Genomic DNA, 27,077 nt, shown 5'->3' on the forward strand with positions numbered 1-27,077 from the left:
GCACACACAGGTCCTTTCTTTCCCTTACTTGTCTGGCCACAGTACAGCATCTTCTCCTCACTGCTATGCCATGACATAGTGCTAGTAAAAGTACACTGTACTGAACACAAACCTGGATGTCTGCCATCAGGACAGGTTTCCTACAAAAGTAGGGAAATCCGAGGGGAACTAGGATATCACAATTATGTCTCATCATGTCCTTTGAACCTGCCTCAATGTTAAGTGGGTGGGTAGCAGGGGGTCGTGCAAAATAAAAGTCTATTTCTGTCCAGCAGAGCCATAGCTTCCTTTTTCTCGCTGATCTCCTGGTTATTGTAATGTCAGAATGCCAAAGGAACTGCCCTATCAGTGATTGAGGCGGAACACCACTGTATTGCCTGAGAAGGTAGGTCCCATGACATCACAGGAACCAGGAGATACAGGTGACCATTGTGAGACAGCGAGCATGGTGGCTGCACTGGACCTGGACAGGAACCTGTTTATTATGCTTGAATTACCTCCTTTTAGAGGTAGGGGAATAAACCTAAACTCAACTGGTTTGAGGAACATATTTCTGGGTGGCCCATTACTCAGTAGAAAGGGGACTGAATGCTTTATCTCGTTCTTGTAAAGATTCTATGGGTGGCCCGTGAGACGTAGAGAATGGACCCAATGGTGAACCCTATGCTTGTACCAATCTTTTGGGACTCTCATATTGTGAGCATGCTTAGATGATATGTCTGTAGACCTTTCGACGAGTTTCCTATATACGCCACCAAATATTGGTTCAAGTAATTGATTTCACTTTGGCACTTTCAAATATCGCTCTAGAAAATTTAAACCGCCTCAAGTAGGAGAATGGGAAATATGAGGCAAAATACTTTTATTCAAAGATGTATTTTCATGGGAAAACCTCAGAGACTTGGATGAATATGAATAAAGCTGTAGAATTAAAGCTTCAGAAGCTTGAGTCCTTTGATTATTTAGATCCCTGACTTGGAACTTCTGAGACGTAATGAAAATTATTCTCTATTCACCTGCTAACTGCTGTGTGCAGACAGTGTCTCCGGTCCCCTACCCTCACCCCTCCCCTACCTGGGCATAATACACTTGTGCTTTATATTTATATCATCTCTAGGTTTTGTTTCTGTAGAATTAAATTCCTACAAACTATGGTAAAATTAGGTAAAGGCCTAATGGGACCTTTAATGGTTAGTAATTTATTCTTCTTTGCATTGGGTTCTGAAATTGAAGGTTTGGATGTGACCAAGGACAACATGTACACATAGCATACATCTTCTCCATATGTGTTTGCTTAGTGTGAATAATGGTCTTCTTGGCCATTGCAACCAGGTTTCAGAAAGTTATATAGATTTGTAATTTACTTCTATTTAAAAATCTCAAGTCTTCCCATACTTATCAGCTGCTGTATATCCTGCAAGAATTGATGTGTTCTTTCCAGTCTGACGCAGTGCTCTCTGCTGCTACCTCTGTCTGAAAAGGAACTGCTCAGAGCAGCAACAAATCCCCATAGAAAACCTCCCCTGCTCTAGACAGTTCCTGTCTCAGACAGAGGTGGCAGCAGAGAGCACTGTGTCAGACTGGAAAGAAAACATTTCCTGCAGGACATACAGCAGCTGATAAGTATGGGAAGACTTGAGATTTTTAAATAGAAGTAAATAACAAATTTATATAACTTTCTAAAACCAGTTGATTTAAAAGGAAACAATTTTTGCTGGATAACACGAGGGTACACAAGTAGTGTTGCATCCTCTTTTGAGTCTTTCCAGATATGCGGGAAAATACACATATTGTTTCCTGCACAGCCAGGTGGTCATAAGCCACTGTGCATGGAAAAACAATGAAATGGATGCAGCACTATACCATCGCTGATCCCTCTTCATCAGTGAGGGTCTTAGAGGTCGGACCCCCATGATCATTAAGTGATGGCTATGTTCAGCTAGCATTATGTCATTACTCCTTTAATGGTGTACTTGTATGGTTCTCTGGTCTTTGGTATTGTGCTACACTTCTATCTGTCATGTCATTAATTCCCCGTACTGTCTTGTCTCTTGGGGAACTTTCTGAATGAAGATAATTGTACTTACTTTAGCTATTACTAGGATCCTCTATTAGAAAGGTTAAGCACTCTAAATTGACAACCTTCAAACGCTGCTATTCACTTGCCACATAATGTCTGCTATATGTTGTACGTTTTTCTTTAACTTCACAGACGTTTGATCAATGTGCTGTATACATCAATTTACAGTGTGCTCAAACGTGTATGTAGAGACAGTACAAATGCCATAGGACAAAGCACTGTATTCTTAGAGGGAACATAATATATTATGACCCTTTACTTAGAAGTAGACATATATTATATTTATCATAATGTAAAGGAATCTGTGCACTAAAGAATTCATGGTTGATGCTTGGAGGGGCCGGGTCAGCTATCTGCTGGCTATAGAATTTATGTATCTCTTAGACTATGATCACACAACGTATATATTTTCATAATACCACGGGCATTGTACAACGGCCGTGATTATTACGAAAATATATGTTGCCTTGCTGTCTATGGGATTCCGGCCGGAGTGTATACACATGGTATACGCTCTGGCCAGGGTCCCTAGCGGCACCGCAAACAACTGACATGTCGGTTTTCTGCGGCTGCTATACATTGAATAGCGGCCGCAGAAAACCCTATCAGTGCACACTGTGGAGCGAGCGGCCTGTACAGTTACTGCATGTGACACAGAGTATGCTCACTACACTCAGCCTTAGAAGTCAGTTACTTTCTATATTAAAGGGGTATGCCGGCAAAAATCTTTTTTCTTGTAAATCAACTGGTTTCAGAATGGTATATAGATTTGTAATTTACTTCTATTTAAAATATCAAGTCTTCTAGTACGTATCAGCTGCTGTATGTCCTTCAGGAAGTGGTGTATTCTTTCCAGACTCATTGCTGACATCTGCTCTCTGCTGTCTGAAACAGGAACTGTCCAGAGAACTTGCAAATCTCCTGTTCTGAATAGTTCCTGTCATGGACAGAGGTGGCAGCAGAGAACACTGTGTCGGACTGAAAAGAAAACACCACTTCCTGCAGGATATACAGCAGCTGATAAGTACTAAAAGACTTGAAAATTTTAAATAGAAGTAAATGACAAATCTATATAACTTTCTGAAACCAATTAAGTTGAAAGATTTTCACCGGAGTACCCCTTTAAAGGACCGTAGTTATTTCATCATCAAAGGCAGGATCATAATGAAAGTAAAAGCTTTATTATAAATTTAGAGGCAGGTAACGCAGGGTCCAACATTATAAATACTGGAGATAATGGAGACTGTTGAGCCTCTTCTCCCTCCTCCCCTTCTCTGACCTCTGCATCTGACACTAAGCATGCTCACTACATCATAAAAAGTCATTTTCTGACTTGAAACCACTTTAAGCAAATCTTTAGTATTGCAGCAGCTCAGACAGAGTGCTTAATATCAAAATTATGTATAGAAATTAGAATACAAAATATAACAAATGCGCATTCCCTTACAATTAGCCTACAGTCTTTGTTATTGCCCAGGCATTTTACTTCCAAAGATCAAAACATCTATTAACTTTATTAAAAAAAAAAAAAAAAAAAATCTTTCTCGATGGATTGTTTTCAGTCCAGAATTCTGCCCCGCTGCGGCGTTTATTGAAACAAATAAACTCAATAAAACACTTATACGGGATCCGCACCGGAGCCGCACAATAACAAAATCACTCTGGATTGAATTTATTGATTTATTTATTTACTCCTACTGGAAAATGGAGCATTGTGCTAATGTCTTTTATAAGAATCACACCGCTTGGTGAAACGGCTAATTTATTTTAGCGTATACATAAAGAGCGAGCCGCTATCCACGAGACAGACTAATGAAAATGAACCCATGAAAGTGTCTCTTCAATGAGGAGTGATGGACTCGAGTTATTATTGGTTGAGTGGTAAGACGAGTTGGACTGGACATCATGTCTTTGAACTTTTGAACTGCGGCTTGTTTGTCTGATTTATTGATTTTGATATGTCTGTTAAGTTCCACTTTTATTTTGTACTGAGCTTTGCTCATAAATAGAGCGGGATGGCGTCTTCATTGTTTTTCAGACTTAAGGAAAACGGTGAATTTTTCCTTGTCCCTTAGATATGTGTTCATATATATATATTCAGGCTTACAGCAAATATTAACTCCTTAGTGCCCATCCTTTATGGCTTTGAACAGGAAACTGTCAGGCTATTGCTGCCCTAAGTGAGTAGTAGTGGCAGACCTGCTGATTTTAGTGTTTTTGTTATGTGTTAGTTTTGGAGAACTCACAGGTGCAATATCAGGATGGACAGGAGTCTAATGCATTCATAAGATGCAGACTGTCTCTGCCCTCCTGACACGGATGGACAGCTTTCTGCTTATGTACAGTGAGGGGATGTTTAGACATAGGGGGAGATTTATCAAGGGGGTGTAAAGTAGATTTGGCTCAGTTGCCCCTCGCAACCAATCAGATTCTACCTTTCATTTTCCAAAGAGTCTGTGAGGAATGAAAGGTGGAATCTGATTGGTTGCTAGGGGCAACTGAGCCAGTTCTACTTTACACCATGTTTGATAAATCTCCCCTGCAGTATAAAATCCTTAGCATTTTCGCAAAGTGTGACCATACTTCCATGTTTATCATAAAACATGACTATAATAAAGCACTGAGTATAACAATAATTTTTTTTTGATCACTGTCACTTAGAATTTGGTGCCAGAATACGATTCTGAGCATCCGTTCTTCCCGTGGTTTATGGGCCAAGCTTCCTGTTCTTCCTCGGTAGCTGTCATCTCCAGGGCAAGACCCATGTAATTCTATGCCGCTGGGCCTCCTGCTAGAGACGGGACGGGAAGCTTTTCACTAATACAGAATTGTATGCGATGGGAAGAATGGGCGCTCTGAGAGCTGCTCTGGCATAGTGGTTTTTGGAAATTTTGGCAATGCTCAGCATTTTTTGTTTTTGCCTAAAAATAGAGTTCAGTTTAAAGCTAATGTACCACAGTTTTTTTCTTTTTTTCTTGAATAGACCAGCACCGGTGCAGGGATGCATGGCACCAATCTATTACCAAGCATCGGCCGGGCATGAGGTCCTAGAGACGGGCTGGCTTCCCCCAGTGGGATAATATTCCCTTCCCTCTTTGACGCGGCTCCATTAATTCTAATGGAGCCGTGTCACAGAGGGGAGGTAGTTTTGTCACTCTGCAGGGCAGTCGGCCCGCCTCCAGTGCTTCATGTCCAGCCAGTGCTCGGTAATAGATGTCAGTCTGTCAATCAAAGGCTTCTTCCTGTCAATTGACTGTGCACCTGAACTAGTGTACCCAGGGGTGCTACTTATAAGTGAAGGGGCAGAACCAAGCTGGGCTTTAGTAGTCCAGGGGATGGTTCCATGGGCTTTAAAAAACAAATTTGCATATTTCTTAAATGCAATCTCAGTGCTGGTGGGGCAGTCAATTGCAATGAAAGTTACACCTTCTAAAATCAGGGTAAGAAGCCTATATTGTGTGCTGAAGCTGCTGCCTAGTCCACTTTGAAGGGAACCCGAAACAATGCTTCTTGAAACAGTGTCTGATTATTTCAGAGAAATCATCATTTTAAAACCTACCAAGAACAGGGTAACTTGTCATCGGGGTGGTCCACGGTGACTGCTTTCCTGCCCTAATGGCCTTCAGTGACATGTCTACTCCTATGAGTGGCTACCTGCAAAAACTTATATAAAACTGTAAGCAGTCCTGATCTTTTACTGAGACTTTTACGTTTCTTCATTGAGGAAAGGAAAACTAATCACATACCCTATACGATTGGCCGATCTCCATCATGCACTGTAACCAGTGGCATAGCTATAGGGGTCGCTACCAGTGGCATAGCTATAGGATATAGGATCACATTTTGATCGGGCCCATACACTAGGTTTCGGTCCCCCTCACCACCTGCTGTGACTGCAGTTCCTAAAATTGGTGGTGAAAATTACTGGAGATCCAGGTGTTGGCAGGAGGAGGGGAGCTCTGTGCTTCCTGTTCTGTCACTCCTCTCTTCCTGAATGATGCAGAACAGCTCTGCCTATACAAAAGAGCATCCAGACCTGACCAGAGGACGTCAGAGCACTGAAGCATAGCAGAAAGCAGGATAGGTGGGCAGAGTAATATGACCTGTGTTTCCCAACCTGTGGTTCCTCAGTTTGCAGAACTAGAACCCTATCATGTCTTGATGACAGTTAGTTCATAATGGCAGTTGTAGTTTTGCAACTGCTGGAGAGCTAGAGATTCGGAACAGTGGGGACAGAGGGGACAGTGTCACAGTACATTAGAGGGGACAGTGGCACAGTTCATTAAAGGGGATAATGGTACAGTATGTTAGAGGAGGCAGTGGCACAGTACATTAGAAGGAACAGTGGCATGGTACATTAGAAGGGGCAGTGGTACAGTACATTAGAGGGAGCAACAGTAAATAAGAGAGGACGGTGGTACTGTACATTAGAGAGGACAGTGATACAGTACATTAGAGAGGACAGTGGCACAGTACATAAGAAGGGACAGTCGTACAGTATATTAGAGAGGACAGTGGCACAATACATAAGAGGGGACAGTGGTAAAGTACATTAGAGAGAACAGTGGTACAGTATATTAGAGGGGGCAGTGGTATGGTGCATTAGAGGGAACATTGGAACAGTACATTAGAGAAGATTTGGTACAGTACATTAGAGGGAACAGAGTATCCCATTTAGGAATGTATCATGTGTACAAGTAAATGCAAGATCCAAGATTTCCCAGCAGAACTTTTCCCAGTGTATCACACTGCCTCTTCTGGCTTGCCTCTGTCCCATAATGTATCCTGATGCAATGTTTTCCCCCAGGTAGGTGACAAGTAAGACTAGGTGGTCTTCTTGCCTTGTACAACTGTAGACAGACCCCCCCCAAATACAGATGTTAGCCTTGGTCATATTCATACCCCAGTGTTACAAAGAGTATTAATGGTTGCCATTTCCCTTGAAGACTTCTTGTTGTGGTCATGGTTTGTTGCGAACATAACTGATAGACAGCATTGGTGGGGTCACTGCCCCCATCTTCTGTGAGCATCTTACACCTCCTGATCAGTGAGGGCCCTAGCACTAGAGACATCGCTACCATACCTGATAGCAGGTGCACTTTATTTAGAATATGAAACTCCTCTTTAAATGTTTTACAAGTGCACCGCACCTCCAGAATACCTCTTATAATTGGACATTGTGAGCTGTCTTGGGGATTAAACTGTTAAATATAGTTGTTGCTGTATTGACCAGGGAATACAATGTGCATTAGCTCAGTGTTAAGCTGCTGTTGTTTATCTGACTTGGTGCATTTTCTTCTGTATGTGTTATGATTTTTTTTTTTGGGGGGGGGGGGGGGTTGGGGGGAGGGGAAAGCTGTTTAAACAAGCAAACATAACTGGTGGAGAAAGCGCCGCTGACACTGACACCACGAGCGCAAAAAAAAAAATCCCTCTTGCTGTTATGTTATTGTTGATATTCTCCTAGAGATCCTAATATGGTTACATCCCTGTCAGAGCCACAGTCCCGGGGACTTAGGGGCCCCCTCTGGGATCAGCCTTCCAAGCTGCTTCTCAGACAATAAGGAGCAAACTTCTAACAGCCTTCCAGGAACGTATTGTCAAACAAAGAAGTACAGACACCCATGTCCGTGTGTCACAGGACACAGCAACAACCTAGCAGCACAGCATGCTGCTGTGCAGAGGTACTGCATTAGGCTGACTTTAAAGACTTCATATGGAGCAGAGCTGAGTTTGTCATTTGGCCCACTACAACTACATTGTTGTATTGCAAGTAACTGAAGATTATAAGCAGTGGCGATGGTTACCTGATTTAGACAGGGATGAAGCAGAGCTAAGTTTGTCATTTGTCACACCACATTGTCATGATCTGTAAACCTTTTACTATGCTAACGGAAGATTTAGGCCTGTTTCACGCTGTGGCACTTTTTCTGTCCGCATTACATCTGCAGGTCCAGGCTCATCTCAGGTCCTATCACCTGAACTGACGGTTGTGTGAAACCGGACACAACTAAATGTAGCTGAGCTTGTCATTTTGCACACCTTATTGTCATGTTACTATTAATTATTTAAAAAGAGATCTCTGATCAAACCTTTTATTATTGCAAAGGACAATTGTGTCTAGGTTTGTATAAAGAGAGATGAAGTATCTGAGTTTGTCACTGCACACACCACATTATACAGCGCATTATGGAACGTTTTCTACCAAGTGCACGTAAACCTTTTCTTAAAGCAGATGTCAGATGTGGCAGGGCTGAGTTTGTCATGAAATACCACTTGCTGCCATTTAACATAGTTTTGCCTAAACTGCAACCACTGAATCGAGATTTAGAAAAAGATGTAGCAGAACTGAGTTTGTCTTTTGCCACAATATATTGTCATACTACAGTGTGTTTTCAGGTGTTGATCACAAATATGCCTGTTTTATTAAAGGGGTTATCCAGGATTACAAAGCACATAGCTGCATTCTTCTAAAAACAGCGCCACACCTGCTCTCAGGTTATGTGTGATACTACAACTCAGCTGCATTCCCTTCAATGGAACTGAGCTCAATACCAGCTGCTTTCTTCCCGGCGCTGTTTTGGGAAGAAAGCAGCTATGTCCTTACAAACTTAACTCCTTTAAACTTATATTAATCTGATGGCTGTCTCAGAATGTAGAGTAAAAGATGTAGCAGAGCTCATTTTTATTTGGCATATTACAACGTGTTATGCAACTTTTCACCCCTGGCTGTAAGTAAACCCTTTAAAGGACAACTGTACTGTATCTAGATTTGCTATGTCTAAAGTGAGCTGAGTTTGTCACTTGGCACGCCGCCTTGTCAGATTATACAATGTGTTATAAAATGTATTTTCCCTCGATTGAAAGTACATTCTCTACTTTCTTAAAAGTCGACTGTTTCTAGGTTTAGAGAGGAAAGTAGCAGAGTTGTGTTTGCAATAGATTTTTTTTTTTTTTCGTGGAAATTTCGCTCCACATGACAAGAAAAGAATTGTGTGTTGGGTATTGCTGAGATAAGCCGTGTGGTGCACAGCGCCTGTGAATGTCACCTCTTCCTCCCCCCTTGCACATGTGTATGCTGATCATTGGGAGGGTTACTTATTCTAGTGTAAACAATATTGTAAATACTCTGTTAAACCCTTTGTCAGCAGGCATGTCTGGCTGCACTGGGCGCCTTGTCTGCTCTGGTTCTGTCTGACCCCTCTTTTTTTTGGTATGTTCTGCAATCCCACTCAAGTTTTAGAATTGCTATTCGGAGCTGGCAAAGACCGAGAGAGGAAAAAAAACTGAGGCAAAGGTAGGTTGGTGTAGTGTGTGATCAAGGGAGGGACAGAACAGATCTGGAGGCTTGTCTTCCTGCAGCTGGAAAGAAGGAGCACAGAGACATGAGTTGTTTAGTGGTGTCAACATGTACACATGTACAGATGTAGCAGAGCTGGATATAGTTAATATAGATTGTAAGTGTATCTTGGTTTATGCCGAATGACAATTTCAGCTCTGCTACACTGATTAATTCGTCTCTACTAACTCGTTCAGGGCAACGTAACACGTGAACATTCCTCAAGCTTTTAATCTTACACCGTTTCGACGTTCTCGCCGTAGCGGCTTTCATGCGGCTAATTGTGCGATAGGATTTGTTCCCTCCTCGGCTGACATGTGCACTTGACCGCTCAGCAGTCATGATCTGGAGTTCAGTTACCTGGGAAGTTCTCTGGATGCTTTGCCTCCTGTTGCTTCATTGCTGATGAAATGCCTCAGACCGATCGCTTTCACTGGAGATATGATGGAAGCGGCACAGAGAGATGATGGGTGTATTGCATGCTGGGTAGATGTAACTATACTGTACTGTAGAGCATATAATCTCAGAATCCTGGGTTGCAGTGTATAATCTGTAATAGAGCCCCCACCTGCCAGGTGACCTTTATAATACCTGCATCTTCTTAAATGGTGGATGGGTCTTAGGACACCGTCTACAGCTATGATTGTTGCTATACAGGACAGTCATTTTATGGGCAAATATAATTCCTTTAATCCAGAGCATATGTGGCCTGATAGGTGTTGAATTATGAAATATTTTGAATTATTGGACTTTGAAATATAATATATAATGATATCTGTAATCAGAATAATCTCATCTGTTCTGTTTCCTCTTTCTTTTACAATATGAAAGTCCGCAATATATTGTAGTTCTGTGCTGCATACAAGTGCTGTATCACATGTTGTGGATTATCAGATGCTGGATTAAAAGAATAGCCAGTATATTGTTTAGTTCTCATGTCTTTCCTGGGTGAAAACTGATGTTTTATGATAATGAGGGTCATTATTAATGATCATGATGATTAATAATGGCCCCCAATATAAAAAAGGCTGTTTTTTCACCTTAAAAATATGTTGTAAATCCTATACAAAGCCTATAAGTGATAATGTTTAAAGAGAACCTGTCAAACACACAATACAGTCCAATCTGCAGGCAGCATGTTAAAGAGCAGGAGGAGCTAAGGAGATTAATATACATGTTTGTAGAAAACGATTCAGTATAACTTAATTTATGCATCAAAATCCTGCTTATTCTGGGCTTAGTCCAGTGGGCGGTCCTAACTAGTGAGTAGTTCCCTGTATCAGTGTGCGTAGGACCGCCCACTGGACTCATAAGAGTTGAATAAAAAGCTGTTTAGATGAATAAATTACTAGTTATATTGAATCTTTTCCACAAATACATGTATAGATCTATTAATCATTTTTGTTCTCATGGATTCCTACCCCCCGGATTTCTAATACAGCTATGTACATGAACTCTAATGCACCTGTTATACAACCTATTGCAAAGTGTACCCTGTATGTTAAAGTCATGTGAAAAAACTTTTGACATTCTTTTCGACTGGTCAGGATCTGGGTGTTCAGACCCTTACTGGTCTCTAGAATGAGCCCGGAGAACCACGCAAAGGAGTGCTTCTCTCCCCAGCTCGCCACAACCACCACCGCTACCAGCAGCATTGTCACCCCTATGTATCAATCTCCAATAAACCTGTATAAGGCATTCTGTCTTCTTTGCAGTTTGTGGGCTTGTAGGAAACTAAAAGCGAGACTGAAACTAAATATCGATCCTGTCCACAACCATCATAATCTCATCTGTGAGGTTTCAATTTTAATATATGATCGTGACAGACCAGGGAGGGTCAAAGTAGAAGTGTCTGTAATTATAGAGGCTTGTGGCAATCTGTAGCAGAGATCCCTATGGATGATTCAGTAGACAGATCAACAGGACTTTTCCTTTGGCCGTGTTTACACTACGTAAGAAAAGGAAAAAAGGCGTCCGGTTTTGCTATTTAAAAAGACGTCCGTTATTGCCAAATTTTAATTGTTCTTAATGCAGTGCATTGAAGTCAGTGGATTAATGGACGTCCAATGCACACAGTGTATAAAATGACAGACGTTGTTTGTGTGGATGTCAAAATAAAGACTGTGATAATTATTTTCGGACGTCTTTTGCAAACACTGGACGTTATTTTTTAGCTGTTCACACACAGTTTTTCTTTCCTCACCGTCCTTTCACTGTTTTTACTATTAAACTCAATGGACTTTTCAATTAAAGACACCCCAAAGGCCAATTAGTCCACCTAAACTAGAATAATGTACCAGCAGCCATCATTGCATGGATGGGCGGCCAAACATCGAAATGGCGGACGTCAATTTTTTCTTTTCAAAAACAGAGCAGAAAAAACAGTGTGGGAACATAGCTTTTTTCTGGTTGATTTTGCAAATACTTATTGAGTCATTGCATACAGGTATACATCTACTGTCTGGTCAAGTCTTATTCACACTCATAAATGTAATAACATCCACCCTTACATTTATTATAACCCACTCCCCACACACAGAAAAACAATGAGAAACTACTAATGTATTCCCTACTCTGCTTGTACAGTCAATATATACATAAATAACATTACAGTACTTATCTAGCTCTTAACTGTAGTATAGCCCAGAGCTGCATTCACAATCCTGTAGGCTTCACAGCTGAAATCTCCCCGAATTTTGTACAGTATTTCCCTAGATTTGAGTATTGGAAAACCAATTTATTTTTTATATACTGTACTTAGTAATATAAAGGCCGCTCAACCATTACCAGTCATCTGTTTAGAATGTCATCTGTTGTTGTGGCGCCCTGTGCCTATGGCAAATAAACATGACATAGCACTATGATCTTGTATTCCTAGAGTCTTGCCGTGAATAGCGGCCATGGTCATGTGGCATCACTACCCCGTCTTCTGAAGGAAAGACTTGCCGGCTGCCAGGGAATAGCAGGAGTCGCATTTTCACATCCGCTGGAGATCCACAGATTGGAGACCACTGCTATAGGGTATACGCAGGACACTTCAGGCCAGTTACTGTGCTCCTGATTGCAAAAGCTTGAGATATATAAGTTGGAGATCACCGATCTAGGTTATAGACTGAGGCCAAATACCAGACCTTTTCCCCATCCCCGGGAGATTTACCTCTGCCGCCAGTCATCTGAACATACTGGGAGTAGTAGTACGGTCATTATATAAGCCAAGTGGCATCTCTTGCAGTGTTGTAAAATGACTACTCCATGACAGTCAAATGCTGGGGGTTGTAGTTTAGCAACAGCGGGGGGCCAGCCTAGGAGACATCACTGACCACAGTACCGGTCTATAAAATCTATAAAACCCACCACTAAGTGGGTCATCGCAAGTCATTCTCTACGCTGGTGACAACGTGAACTGAATATACAAGTTTTCCTCCATTCCTTGGCGCTCCTGCTGTTTCTCCGCTTTTTGAGTTCTTTTCATATAATGACAAATTAAAAATAAAAAGTAATAAGAATAAAAAATATATATTTTAATATTAATTTTAGCCCAAGCAATTCAAGGGTTTGCCCCTTTAAATTTACCTTCCTGGCGCTTCAGACTCCTTTGAACATCTCCTTTTTTGTTGGCTAATAAAGGGGGGATATGGAATCTGTAGTCTTTAATTAGACGTGGATATATTCACATATTAGACGGATTTATGTTGGAACATGGAATGCCGGGTGACTGTTTCCTCATTACCAATACTCCCTGCATATAATGAGCTTCATCATTAGTTGACGGAGTGAATTTGCCCTAGTGCTACCTTGAAAGGCGTGTGATTTACATACTACTTCAGAGCCTATCCTTTAATGGATTCCTCCATGCATAAAATAAAAAGCCGCTATATCTAAATTTTTAACATACTTTTTTTTTTCTTCCCCCCATAATAATTTATTTTTCTTTGGGACAATTGGTTAGATGATAAAAGATACATAGTTTTGAGTGGTTATTCCAAGGTAACCTGACATCAACAGATACTTACAAATCTAAATATTCTATCAAAGGCCGAAAGGTTGTGGCCTGTAATAGGAGGCACATCTACTTTGTTTCAGAAAGTTTTCTGTGCATATGAAAGAGTTTGTGAAAATATACATTAGAAGGATGAGGTTTTCAATCTACACATAATAATAAATAATAATAATAATAATAATAATAATAATATCCTATATTAAAAGTAACATAGGAACTCAGGTGAGAGGGTTTGTCTGGTTTAAAAAAACTACTTGAAAACACCATATTAAAATGAATGTGTCACCACACTGCTTAAATAATGTTTTTAAGGTAAACATATTTTTTAAGTATTTTTGGTGACATTTTTTTCAAATTTTCCATTTTTCTATCGATATTATAAAGTAATTCTTGCAGTTTTTATTCTCACCACTGGGGCTAAAACTAAGCTGAGACTTCCCGTTGTGTCTGTGGTGATTAGAGAAGGCACTTTACAAAGCACTTTACAAAGTTATGTTATGTCTGTGAATCGCCCCGTTCCCCGTGTCCCACCACCCCCGCACGTGTATCCGGAAGTGTTGGTGCATTATACATTACCTGATCCGTGTTGAGGGCCGTCGACCATCTTGTGCCAAACGTCATCTTCGGACGGACGGCCGAGTCGCTGCCGCCCGTCCCCGTCCGCCGCGTCACATCTGTGCTCAGCCGCGATCGGCTGAGCACAGTTATGCATAGCCAATCGCGGCTGAGCATCGGATGACGCTGCAGAGGGCGGCCGGCATTCGGGACAGTCGGAGCTGTTCGCCGTCCGCCCGAAGAAGACGTGACTCGCTGAAGATCGGAGACTGGTGTCGGCACGTGACAGGTGAGTATAGCGCACCACACTTCCGGGTACACGGGTGGGGGTGGTGGGACACGGGGAAGGAGGCCATTCACAGACATAACATACATTACAAAGTTGTATAACTTTGTAATGTGTGTTAGTCTGTGAATAATTCTTTACTGCCGCACTTCGCCTTTAAGGCCCTATTACACGGAACGATTATCGACTGATAATCGTTCCGTGTAATAGAAGGCAACGATCAGCCGACATAAACAATATTGGCTGATTGTTACAGTCATTTGTCTTTCAACATTGTTGAAAGACAAACTACATATACAACAATATGCAGCCGTCGCTCCGTGGAATAGGAGCGGCGGCAGCAGACTGCTGCTATATGCTATGGGCAGCCCTGACGATCTAGTGATCAACAGGGTAGCCTCCTTGCACCTCTCCGCCCCCCCCCCCTCGTTTTTAACCCGCTCGCTGATGCCGCTTGTCATAGCTGACAGCACTCGTTTGCTCCTTTTAGTTGCCTCGTGGAGTAGGGGCTTTAAGGAGCCTGCATTACATTGATAGCCCATTTAGTTAGATGGAAACTGTAATGCTGCAAAAGAAAAATCTCTCCTTTATTTCTTGCCTGCTTTCTTTATTTCTTCAGAGTGTTTCAGTAGCATGCCATATGCACTGCTAGCTGCATATACCGTCTCTATGTATAATAAATACTCTCATTTACATACATTCTCAATGCATATCCTGCTGTATGCAAACTGGCAAAACGTGATATTTACCTTAAAGACTTTAAATACAAAACACACATGTAGGGAAACCCCTTGTATCCCTGAAAAGTGTGCAGGTCTTACCGAGAGGCCATGGGCCTAGCTGTTGTATGGAGAGACCATTATTGTTAGATGTTGAGCCCTGACAGGGTTAAGTAAAGGACAAGATCAGAGGGCGCACGTGACACATTCCTCCTTGGAAAGTCTTTTATGTAAGCATAGGGAGTTTATTTAATAGTGTGTTCTTGAGCATGTTGGGTCAGCCGTGTGACGCAGTCAAAAGTTCACCCAGACCCTGTAAGCATAATGTAGTCACCATTGAGAAACCCATAAGTAAGGGGAAGGCGTGCACCAAGTGCATTTATGGTGGAATCCTATCAGCCGCTTGCATTCAGAATTTTTTTCCCCCCTTCCCTGTCCTAAAACATATATTTGTTTAGGGAGTTTTCGCTGGAGTGTACATGACAATTACAGCTGTTCATTAACAAAATTGGGTATTTGTTTAAAACTTTAACCAATCACTTTGATATGCTAATTACGGTGTAATTTAATTTGAGCTCTGTAATGATGATGCTATTATTATGGACATAAATGATGCTGTTAAGCAGAGAATAATCTCATTTGCATACTGTACATGCCAGTAAATTAAGTCCCTTCCCCAGCTACTTCAGCTTTAATTTTCCACTTGTATTCACACAGCCTTTTCAGGCGCTCTCGTACGCCCGCTTTGTGCCGGAGCTGGTGACTGTTTGATGTGGGGACTTTGTGTGCTGTATTAATGTGCCTAGAACGCTTCTAGGGTACCATTGTCTTGTGGAGAGCCTCTTTGTTGAGTGTCAACTGGGAAAGAGCGCATAAAACTGAACTCAAGCGTCCATTACGTGGTTGTCAAGTGAAATCTGTTGTCGGGCCAAATCCGTTGGACAGATACTTGAAGGATGGGTGGGAATGTTGAGCTGGATTCCCTCGTAGTGTGGCCTCATCCTTTTATTATGGTCAAGTTGGAAACTTTAAGCATTGGATAAAAATAAACAAATTAAAGTTAAAAATAAATAATCTGTGATTCCAATGTACAAGTAACCATATCTTGATCCCTAATATGAACAAACTGATTATCAATATAGGCGCTCAGAATAGTGAAGGGTTTGTTTACCTATAGAAGTGGAGCATGTTGGGAGACTTTGTTTTATTGTAGTTTCTGACCTAACACTCTCGGTTTCTAATAATTCATCCAATCAGTGTCTAGTTTCCACCCATGCCCAGTTTTATTTACTTATCTACTACTTGAGCATTGGAGAACAGAGTTTCATGGAAGATATGGGGCTGGCTAGGAAACCTAACCTGCTGATAGCCCCCTATAGCACTGGGGATGCTTAAGAGTAAGGGTTGTGTTTTATCTTGCTCCTCAGCACCGGCTCCGGGCTGTTGTAGTCATCTTCGCTCCAGAGCACTATTAGGAGCACTGCCACGTCATCCGGCCCACCCCCTCCATTGATTATCATTAAAAGGGGCAGGCCAGATGATACGGCAGTGCTCCTAACGGTGCTCTGGAGTGGAGTTTACCCGACTAACAGCATAGGACACAGGAGGAAGGTAGCATATATTCCCTCCTCCTCTGTGTTCCTAGTACTATAGGGGGTTATCGGCAAGTTAGATTCGTCTATCCTGCTAATAGTTTTTCTTTTAAAGTGTACCTATCGTTTCAACAAACTTCCGACATGTTATAGCCACATGTCTAAAGTTTTTATCGGTAGGGGTTTGGGGTTAAGACCTCTGCTGATCGCTAGAATGAAGGGGCAGAAGTGCTTTTCAGCGTACGCTCTCCCCCTTCATTTCAGTTCTCACTGTAAAATAACAGTAGACAACATTGTGATGGGAGCCTATGAAACTTTCACTAGACGTGATTTGCCAGAAGTTCCATTAAGGGCCCTATTCCACCGAACGATTATCGTTCGCATAATCGTTAACGATTAACGATCTCAAACGACCGCCATTGCGAAAGACCTGAAAATGTTCACTCATTTCCATGGAACGATAATCGTTACTTATGATCGTATTTGTGATCGTTTTTTTCTTAGCTATTTCTTTGCTATTGCATTCGTATCTACTGCGAACGACCGAACGATGTCTTATTCAATGCGAACGATTTGCGAACGTTTTGCGAACGAGCAGCAATAAAAATAGGTCCAGGTCTTATAAAGCGATCAACGATTTCTCGTTCGGTCGTTAATCGTTAACTGCATTTCAACCGAACGATTATTGTTTAGATTTGAACGATTTAACGATAATCTGAACGATAATTGTGCGGTGAAATAGGGCCCTAAACTCCATTATAATTCTGTTGACTGCCACTTTAGCAGTGAGAGTGGAGATAAAGAGGCAGAGTGCACAGTTCTTTTGCCACTTCGTTCTAGCAATGGGATGGGGTTTTAGCACCCGGACTCCCACCAATACAAACTTCTGACACATGGCTATAACATGTCAGAGGTTTGTTGAAATAATATGTATACTTTTGCTATGAAGGATTGGGGATCATTTATGAACATCCAGTTTCCTCTATGGACCACGTTGGTGATTTCTTATGTTAAAGGATATCCTGTTCTTTTGGTCATATATGGTTATTTTTTGATTACATCCATTGTATTTCTTCCTAATCCTGTCCCAGCACACAATCTGGCCATATGCAGTAGCACACACCTATGTAAATTGTGAAAGGAGCTTTGTAGATTAGATCAGCAGGGGTGGGGCAAGTTCTCAGTGTTCACTCCCTCTAACCCATGGGCTCCGTTCCAGTTACTTGATCTGAAGAGGAAATTTTTAATGAACAAGACCTTGTTCAGTAAAGTGATTTCATGCTTAATAACAATAATACTGTTAAGTCAGGTTTCCATAGGATATGTCTTTAGGTGGGGCAACCCCAACTGCACAGGGAGTACAGTGTCCCTCCCTTATCATTGCCCCTCTCCCTATACAGAAATAGATGTACCTATATGGGATACATGCCCTAGAGACCCTTTTGTTTATACAAGCACATGACATGAAGGGCACCCCAGAGGAACACAGTTTTCTAACAGGCCTGCCATGACCATTAAAGTCATTATTGGATATGCCTGCTTGTTGCACCAGTCTAGCATGGGTTAAGCCATTTCTGTTATTTGAAAAGATATCTATATTTTTCTTGTTAATAGATCCTTACACTAAAGTATTATGCATTTTTTTAAAAGCACTTTGGTTAAAAGCATAGTGTAAGAGGCAAAATAATACATTACTTGACATTAATTATACACTAGTATAAATCAAAACAGTCATATTGCTATTATAACGATATGAACTGAAAGGTACAGGTATAATTAGGTATTTGTTACCTTTTCAAATGTCTACGAAAAACAAGCTTATCTATAGGTGGATGTCATATAGAAAACAATCAACCTGTGGTTAATCAGAGTCAATTAACTTGTATCATTAAGCTTCGGGGTTGCGTGAGCAATAAGCATTGTATAGGATCTAGTAAGAATGCTAAATGTCTTTTTATATTGCCTTTGTACGGATTTAGTAGGCGGTGTGCCATTTCCTGTAACAATTTAGCAATTTGCTATGCTGTGAGTTCTGCATTTAGAGGAGCAACAATGTATTTATCGCCATGTTCTGCGCTCAGTTCCGAGTAACTATTTATGTGTGTTTTTAATGAATAGATCATCCCGCTGCACCACTAATCGGAGAGATATGTGAGCTTTTAATGCTAATGTTTATTTTATGTTTTGGGTATAATTTAAAGGGGGTTGTGTGGATGAGAAAACCCATCTTCTAATACCCCATTAGGGGCATTTTGAGTTACGTAGTTAAGAGAGAGCGGTCCCTTATTTAAGACCATCGTGAATTCATCAGGATACATTTACTATCAGCTTACATCTGTGCCTTATAGCTTCACGATAAGCTTGCCCATTTGGTTTGTTCAGATGGATGCCTGGTTTGTATCTCAGGAGGAGGAATAAATGACCATCTAGACCTATTTCTTTTGGGGTCATCTATATAGAAAACCAACTACATTTTAACATGTTTCTACTGAATGTAGAGACCAGGGGACATTCTACTGCTCATCACCAACCAATAAAACAGGTCCATCCACTCTAACCACAGGTGATCAGTTATTATCACTGGTGTCTACCACTTCTGGCCATTCGGTACAATTCCTTCCTTATATCTGTCTCTGAGGTAGCCATCCTTACAGGAAAGCTTTCCATTGTGTCCCATAAAGGTCCTTGGCAAAGTACCTTCTCTGTATTGCATTCACAGAACCCAGCTGGGCTTATGGACACAAGTTGTCTTCTCGAGTCAACTCCATTAGTATTCATATATGCAAGTTTTTTTGTAATATATGCATAGTTGTAATGGTGGAGATTATCTGTAAGGGTTAGTAAACCTTTTAGTCTACCTGGTACACATGGGAATCTTTATGTTTTATAGGTGATTTTGGACCTGGAAAATTGTGCTTTATCTGGCCAGCTCTTGCTTTCATAGAGGACAAAACTAGACCAGGATCGGCCGCCATCATAGGAAACCTGATATGATCAACCCACACACAGCACCCAACATCTGGCAGTTAGTGGTGTAGATGATTAAGTCAGGTCTAGTCACATCTGTAAACCCACTGTAGAAGTGGACCTGTCTCAGATGGGGACAAGACTGTAAAATCTAGCTGCCATTTGCAAAGTCTAGGGTGCATTGGTGATTCTATTTGCCACCATCTGAAGCTCTGCTCATATGTCGCCACAACAGCCCTGACCTGTCAAGGCCTCTGAAGGCACTAAAACATTAGTAGCAGATCCCTTAATCCCTTTAAGTTGAGAGCTGGGGCCTTTGTGGATTGGGGTTTAGATCTGGAGAATTTGAAGGCCAGGTCATTGCCTTGAATCATTTGGCATGTTCCAGATACCATTCCTGAACAGTTGCAGTGTGACCAGCATTATACAGCTGTAAGAGGCCACAGCCAATAGGAAATACCATTGCTATGGTGGTGGGATCTTGGTCTGCAGTAATGTTTAAGTAGATGGCACTTGTCAAAGTAACAGTAACATGAATGCCTTGACCCCAAACCATACCACTGTCTTCCTTTGTTCAGCAGTTGTCCTACCTTTGACTTCTCTTATGTATTAACCACTGCATACTGGGAACATCTACTGCTTTGGAGACACTCTGACCCAGCCTTCCAGCTCTAATAATTTGGTCCTTTTTTATGGTCACTCAGATTCTTGTCCCTTTTTTCCAACACATCAATTTTCAGAATCGACTATTCTTTTTATCTGCCATATCCCACCACTTGACAGGCGCCATTATCACAATAAATCCAGTGTTCTTCACTTTACCTGTCAGTAGTTTTAATGTTTTGGTTCACTGATGATTATTGCAGAAAAAAATGTATTTAAAAAAATTATGATACAAAATAGAAAGGCTTTAAATGTGTCAGTCCCCCAGACGCACTACAGATAATAATCTATTTGGTGATATGAGATACTACACAGTGATATAGAATGCTAATGTGAAAGTTGAAATTAATTCCTCAGAGTGCACTTTTGAGACTAATTTGTGGTAAGTGAGCACAAGGTTAGAAAGCCCCTTAAATTGTCATTTTACGTGCTCTGCCAGTTCAAAGCATTGGTCCCAGCCACATAATAACTCACTTGATCTACAAGATACATTGCTGGCATTCTGAAATGTTCCTAGGAATAAACCACAAAATCTTCTACTTAAGAGCTCACTACAGTCCTGGCACCTTTGCCCCCCCCCAATTTATCCAAAACAGTACTATAGACTGTATACTATATAAATGTCATGTCTATGGCATGATACAATGCGCCACTATGCCAATGTAGTAATATTTTGATAATGAAAACAGTAGAATATTTAAAAAAAAATGCAATGGATGCCCACTACTGCCAACTTACTTCCCCGTTCCCATGACTACAGAAAGGGATTTCCTTTCCCTGATGCCTTAGGCTGAGTTCACACCTATGTCTGTCATCTCTGCCTGCTCTCTATTTGTCCATTTGCCATTAAAAAAAAAAGAAAAAAAAAGAAATTAACGGTTCCTATTGATTTCAATGGTCCAGTTTTTGCATCAGTTTGTGTCAGTTTGCATCTATGCCGTTTGTTGTCTAATTTGTTAAACAGACAAAAAGTGGCATGTACACAAAATTGAGAATCATATCTTTATATCATATCATATCTTCAGATATTTACCTTGAAGTCTATGGTGACAGATGTGAACGGAGTGTTCCATTTGTGTCAGGTTGTCCGTTTGAACTGATCCTTCAAAATGGATAACAAAATGCAGATGTGAATCTAGTCAAATATCCAATAAGGGGAACCAACAAGAAATATCAGTTCCTTTAGCCTTGGTATGAAAGACCAGGGTGTGTACTGGACTTGTGGTTCTTAACATTTATAATTCTATATCGTAGAACTCTAGGTCAAGTTGGCTCCATTTTCCTTCCCCATAGGCTGGTTGGAGCAGAGTTCCCTTAAGGCCCTATTACACAAAGCGATTATCGACTGTGCTCGACCAATAATCTTTTTGTGTAATAGAAGAAAACGATCAACCGACATGCACGATGTCTGCTGATCGTTGTCTTTCAACAAACTGAACTGGCAATGATCAGCCTGTTAACGATCTGTTGCCGCCGCTCCGACGATCACCCGGGCAGCTCCCCATGTCCCAACCCCCCACTCACCTGCTCCTCCTCGCTCACTATTGGTGCTTGCAATAGCAGCGGCAGCGGACTGGTCGGCGCTCGCTTGCTCTCCACATCGCCTCATGTAATAGGGGCTTTACACTCTTATAAGTCATAGTAAAGCATATGGAATCAAGAACTGTCAAGCCCGTCTGCATAGTTTCAAGGATCAGGAGTGCAGTGATGTCAGCTAACCCCAAGGAGGGACACTCCATTTTGTCATCTGTTATTTTTCATTTTCTCTGTGTACATCTATGCTTTCTATGACTTTATGAATCAGTCAGGACTTCTATAATTCCATATTAAAAAGCCTACATCCAGTGCAGAACAATAGAAATAAAAAACGTAACTTGAAGCTCTTGGACCCAATGCAAGGTTTGGTCCCCACCTACTATGTGCCATTTATAATACTGGTGGCTTCTACCGTGGCAGCAAGGCCTGGGTGTAACAGCTCCCTTGGCACCCCTTATAGCTACCATGCTTATAGGTTGCAGAGAATGAAGCAGGTCCTAATGCAAATTACCTCAAGAAAACGACATCAAATTACCCGTCAAAGTATAATTTCTCTTGGTTATGAGCCGTTGAAATATTCGTGATAAGCAGGGAATGATAGATATTTACATAACATCTTCCTTTTGAAAGTGAACACACTGGAGAATCGTCTCTTTCATGTTAAAAAACACGCACAATATACTTCCCAATGAAAGACATTATTGTGAAGTCAAATTTTCATCTGCCGGTTTTAACAAGTTTTATTAAAAGACTTTGGAGTTTGCTGCTGAGTTTGTCTTGTTTTATGTTGTTTTATATCCCGAGGCTGATATCACACAAATTATTTTATTTTTTTTTCCCCCAGTCTGAAAGTCGTGAAACCATCTGCCAGCCACTCCTGACAAATCTTTGAAAATGTAACAATTGTTTGTACACAGCGGAAACAACAATGCTGTTGGGTGTATTGGTGTTCATTAATACACATATTACCTGCCATAAAAAAATGAGTAGTGCGCTTTGGTGCGCTATCAAGAAGCATCAGATGTTCTATGTAAATCTATGTAGGAGATCAGACAAATCGTGTCCCTAAAACAGCGCCACCCATTTTCATGGGCCAGGTCTAGTATTGGCCTGTTCATTTTAATAGGGTAGGATGTAATACCAGGCACAAAACATGGAGAAAAGTGGTGCTGTTCCTAAGGAAAGAAAGCACACCCTTCCTTTTAAGTTCTTACAACCCCTTTTAAGGGTTTGCCTAGATAAGAAAAGCAATTTTCATAAATCCATAAGGCAATTCTGATTTAATAGATGGGGGTAACTTTTTGCAGGGTCAGCGATAATTACTTGGTAGTACCTTGCATTAAAAGCTACCTATCAGCTGACATGCACAATGTTGGCTGAGCCTTGTCTTTCAACATGCTAAAAAAAAATTATAACAATAACGACAGTCTGGTGGCGGTCGCTCTGTGTAATAGGAGTGGTGGCAGCAGACCGCTGCTATCTCCTATGGGCTCCCCTCCCGAATCTCCCCACAGCCCCCACATACTTACCTGCTCGCAGTTGGCATGTGCAATAGCGACAGCAAGCGGGAAATGAGGAGCAAACAATCTGACAGGTCGGCGCTGGCTTGCTCCTCCTGATCAGCCCGTTTAATAGGGCCTTTAGAATGGAGATCAAAAGAGCATCTATCTCTCTGTAGGATCTTTCCTATCCTGCATTACAGAAGTAGACCATTGTTTTGAATGGACAATGAGTAATGCTTCATTTCCCCATCGGTGGCACTGCAAAAAACCAGAACACCTAGTGCCTTATTACACGTCCGGAGCCACATTGTAAACAAGAGGCGATCTCACAGATCAGCATTTGTTTACAGAGCCTATTACATGGTGCAGAGGGCTGCAGGAATCATCCTTGATCATTTGTGTGGCCCTTCCTACAGTTAGCCATTGGCCGCTCACCTTCTATTGTATGGGTAGATATGTGGCCATTTGCCATTGATGGGTCAAATCAACCCAATTAGCAAACATTGATTTGTCATCTGATTGCTTGCCCTATTACACAGGACAATATTGGTCAATAATAGCTGATGTAATAGGACCTTAATTGTCAGGTTTGCCCACTCATTACAGCTGATAAAAGGGGATACCCAGCTACTTTAAGGAAATAGGGAAACTTTTAGTCCTAGTAGGTCTTGCCAAGTTAATATAACTGGGCGCACCTGATAATGCATCCATAATGTTTCTTGGGCATAGATAGATGGTGCCTGTTATGTTTCCGTCCCGTGTAGTAATTCATTGTAATGCTATTCTAACAGTAGACTTGTGCATAATGTTAATTACAAGACTATAAAAAAGGCTTTTGAGATCTGTAGGTTTTACATTACAAAGCAGGGAATAAAACTATACTTGGTATGCATGGCATAACGGTAAATATCTGAAGAAGCTAATCTTGCCATTTGGAAGCTTGCAGGAAGACAAGGAAATGTAGGGAAACATTCTTCCATTACATACTTAAAATATAGTGGATCAAGGGTGGGGAGGTTGGGGTTGCTTCTCACCAGTGTTCTTGGGGGGCTGAAAATAATGAAGAAATGTAGTTCTTATGCTCTTTCCACACAATATCTGATATCCACTGTCCTTACACCTTTTATGGTAAAAAAAAAAAAAGTCAAATTTATTATGCTCTGGGCAATTCTTTTTTTACCTGAAGGTTCACTCGATGGTGAACTGATCATGGGGTGTCTTGCTACTAGGAAACATTGTGGATGGAAGCCTGCCTTGGCAAGCCCTTGTCATGATCGCAATACCCCTACCTTGAGTTAGACATTGACAAAAAGGGCCACCTTGGTATTTCCCTGTTTATGTTCCAATACTCGCAACCGAGTGGGACTTTAGGGGCTATTTATCAGGGTGGTGTGGTGCTCTCCCCATCATGGAGGCACCCCGTGGCAACAGGCTAGAGATATCTGGCTATCCCGTGTTTTGAGACTCGCAACCGAGACTCCACGAACTCTTGTTTTGCATATTTAAATTTTTGGGGGCATCAGTGGAGACTCTTGATTGAGTAATTCATTGGAGTTTTTTTTCACTGTTCTCCTTGACTTCAGTGATTACTGTGTGTTGTTGGTTGATTTGTCATTGCCCCAACTAGCCAGAATCCTACTCCACACTGACGAGGGGCAAATACCCCGAAACAGCTGTCTGTGGATGGAAGCCTGCCTTGGCAAGCCCTTGTCATGATCGCAATACTCGTACCTTGAGTTAGACATTGAAAAAAAGGGGCCACTGTGGTATTTCCCTAGAGATATCTGGCTATCCCGTGTTTTGAGACTCGCAACCGAGACTCCACAGACTCTTGTTTTACTAGGAAGCATAGCAGACAGCTGTAATCGGAGGGTTTTTAGTCTCCTTACAGCGCCACTGCTTTTGGGATTTGGCATTACATTGAAATTCATGGTCTGTTTGTGGAATAAATGAATGTATTGGGTTCCAGAGAATCAGAGACACTCTTTTATAGATGCTCTGATCTTAGCTCTTGGCTAAAGGTGGCCATACACCTTCAATAATTTAATCAATCTCTCCCGTCCTCCCTATACACATGAAAATTCCTGTGTTCTCATCTGTCGGTGGAGTCTCGGGAGTGCCCCATATGATTAATACTGTTGGGGCAGGTTCCACCACATAAGTGTATGGGGAACTTAAGAGTCGTGAATAGGGATCCTGTGCTCAGTATTCCTTAAATAGGTTGTTAAGCCCCTTTAAGAACAAGTCTACCACAGTTCTTAAATTTAACATAAGTATTGGTAGTTACCAGTTGTATCTTTCACTGTGGTTTATAAGGCTGCTCTGCTCCTTCGCTTCCTATGTAGGAATGGTTTGTAATAGGACATACTTAAGCCCTTGATGGTTCATGCTATTACTTATGTGGTTTGTTGTGTATATATGTAAATTTCCTTTATACTGGTTTAAGAAGCATGCTGATATTGTCTTTGTGGTTATTTGGTTAAATATATCAGACCGGTGTTCTGTAGAATTCTAAGTGTACACACACATAATGTTCTAACTTTCTGTCTTGATGCATTAATTCTTATTTGTGGCTTCCGTTACAGTAAGGCCAATGAGGAGTGTCTGTAATATGTCCTCTTCTTCTTCCATCCTTATTACATTCACAGGATGTAGACCCCTGTAGCTCTGCTGAACTGTAGTTAGATTCTCTTAGAATCCTATAGCAACCCCTATAACAAAAAATAAAGTGAACCGTCTAATATGGTGCCAGATTTTGCCTCTCATTATGGTTCTGGACTCTGTTTCTCTTCCATGACCATGAGTCAGTCTCCATTTTGCTGACAATGTAGTTCTTCTATATAGAAGAAGCTTAGCTTACCACCTAATAGCAAATAAGAAAGCCTCAACCCTTGCTGGGCCCTTCTAACTTAAGGGGCCCCTTGGCCCCATATTAGCTGAGCCTATAATATGAATACTCATGATTTTTCCCACTCTCAAGGTGGCCATACATCAATACCCATTAAATATTCAGCCTACACTTGTCTCTCCCGACCTCCCCATACATATGAAATTTGGTATGGCTGAACATTCATATGCTCCCTATGGGAGGGATGAGTTACACCCAGACTGCTCTGGCACAGGCTCATTCCTTTGAGAACAAATGGGTTGAGTGAAAAAAAATCCCAACACACCCGACTCTTCTCTCCATTAACACCTTGTCTTGGTTTACAGTCAGGAAGCCACCATATCTCATAGACAGCTGTCCGACAGGTTAGAGTGACTTTAGAATATAGTCTATTTCTGGGCCATGTGTATTAGTAGGTCCAATGTGAAGAGGCAGATCCTCTCTGTATAAATGTATAAAACTTTCCATAGTGCTAAAGTGTTGGTTACCAAAGACTGGTGTTTCTGCGTCACACCAAGAGTCTTCTATATCAAAAAAATCTATCTCTTCTGACAGATTCTCAATGTGAAATGACCACTTATGCTATGTCCATCTTATAAGTAGACATTCATTTACTAAAAGAGATACAATAGGCATATATTAGGCTATTTTTAGCTGTATTCTTTAATGTAAAGTATCTAATAAGTCTCATCGATGTGAATAATCCCAGATTGTCCCCTGAAGTGTACGCTATGGAGTGCTGGCAATGTTCTCAAGTTGACAGAATAGATATATGTAATCAGTAGACTTTGATGATATAATTAGACTGAAGAGATGAATCTGTGTGTATTAACCCATCATAGCCCCTGCCACAGTGTAATACACACATAATCTATCATCACGCCATAATGTACTGCTTACAGAATGCATGCAGGAGGGAGCATGACACAAACAATTACTCTGCTGACAATA

At 41.3% G+C, this 27,077-nt stretch overlaps 1 protein-coding gene across 13 annotated transcripts in view; it reads left to right on the forward strand.

Annotated features, from left to right (window-relative positions):
• Nucleotides 1-27,077, forward strand: part of FOXP1 (forkhead box P1) — a 576,401-nt gene that overhangs the window by 265,093 nt on the left and 284,231 nt on the right. Inside the window, exon 1 of one of the 13 annotated variants that reach the window (XM_069966884.1) lies at nucleotides 9,225-9,377. The exons of the other annotated variants lie outside the window; for them this stretch is intronic. The gene's annotated coding sequence lies outside the window, so the exon portion shown is untranslated. Of the gene's footprint in view, nucleotides 1-9,224; nucleotides 9,378-27,077 lie in introns of those variants that run through there. 13 annotated transcript variants of the gene reach the window in all.

The sequence above is a fragment of the Dendropsophus ebraccatus genome, chromosome 4, assembly GCF_027789765.1.
Source record: "Dendropsophus ebraccatus isolate aDenEbr1 chromosome 4, aDenEbr1.pat, whole genome shotgun sequence".
Lineage (NCBI taxonomy): Eukaryota > Metazoa > Chordata > Amphibia > Anura > Hylidae > Dendropsophus > Dendropsophus ebraccatus.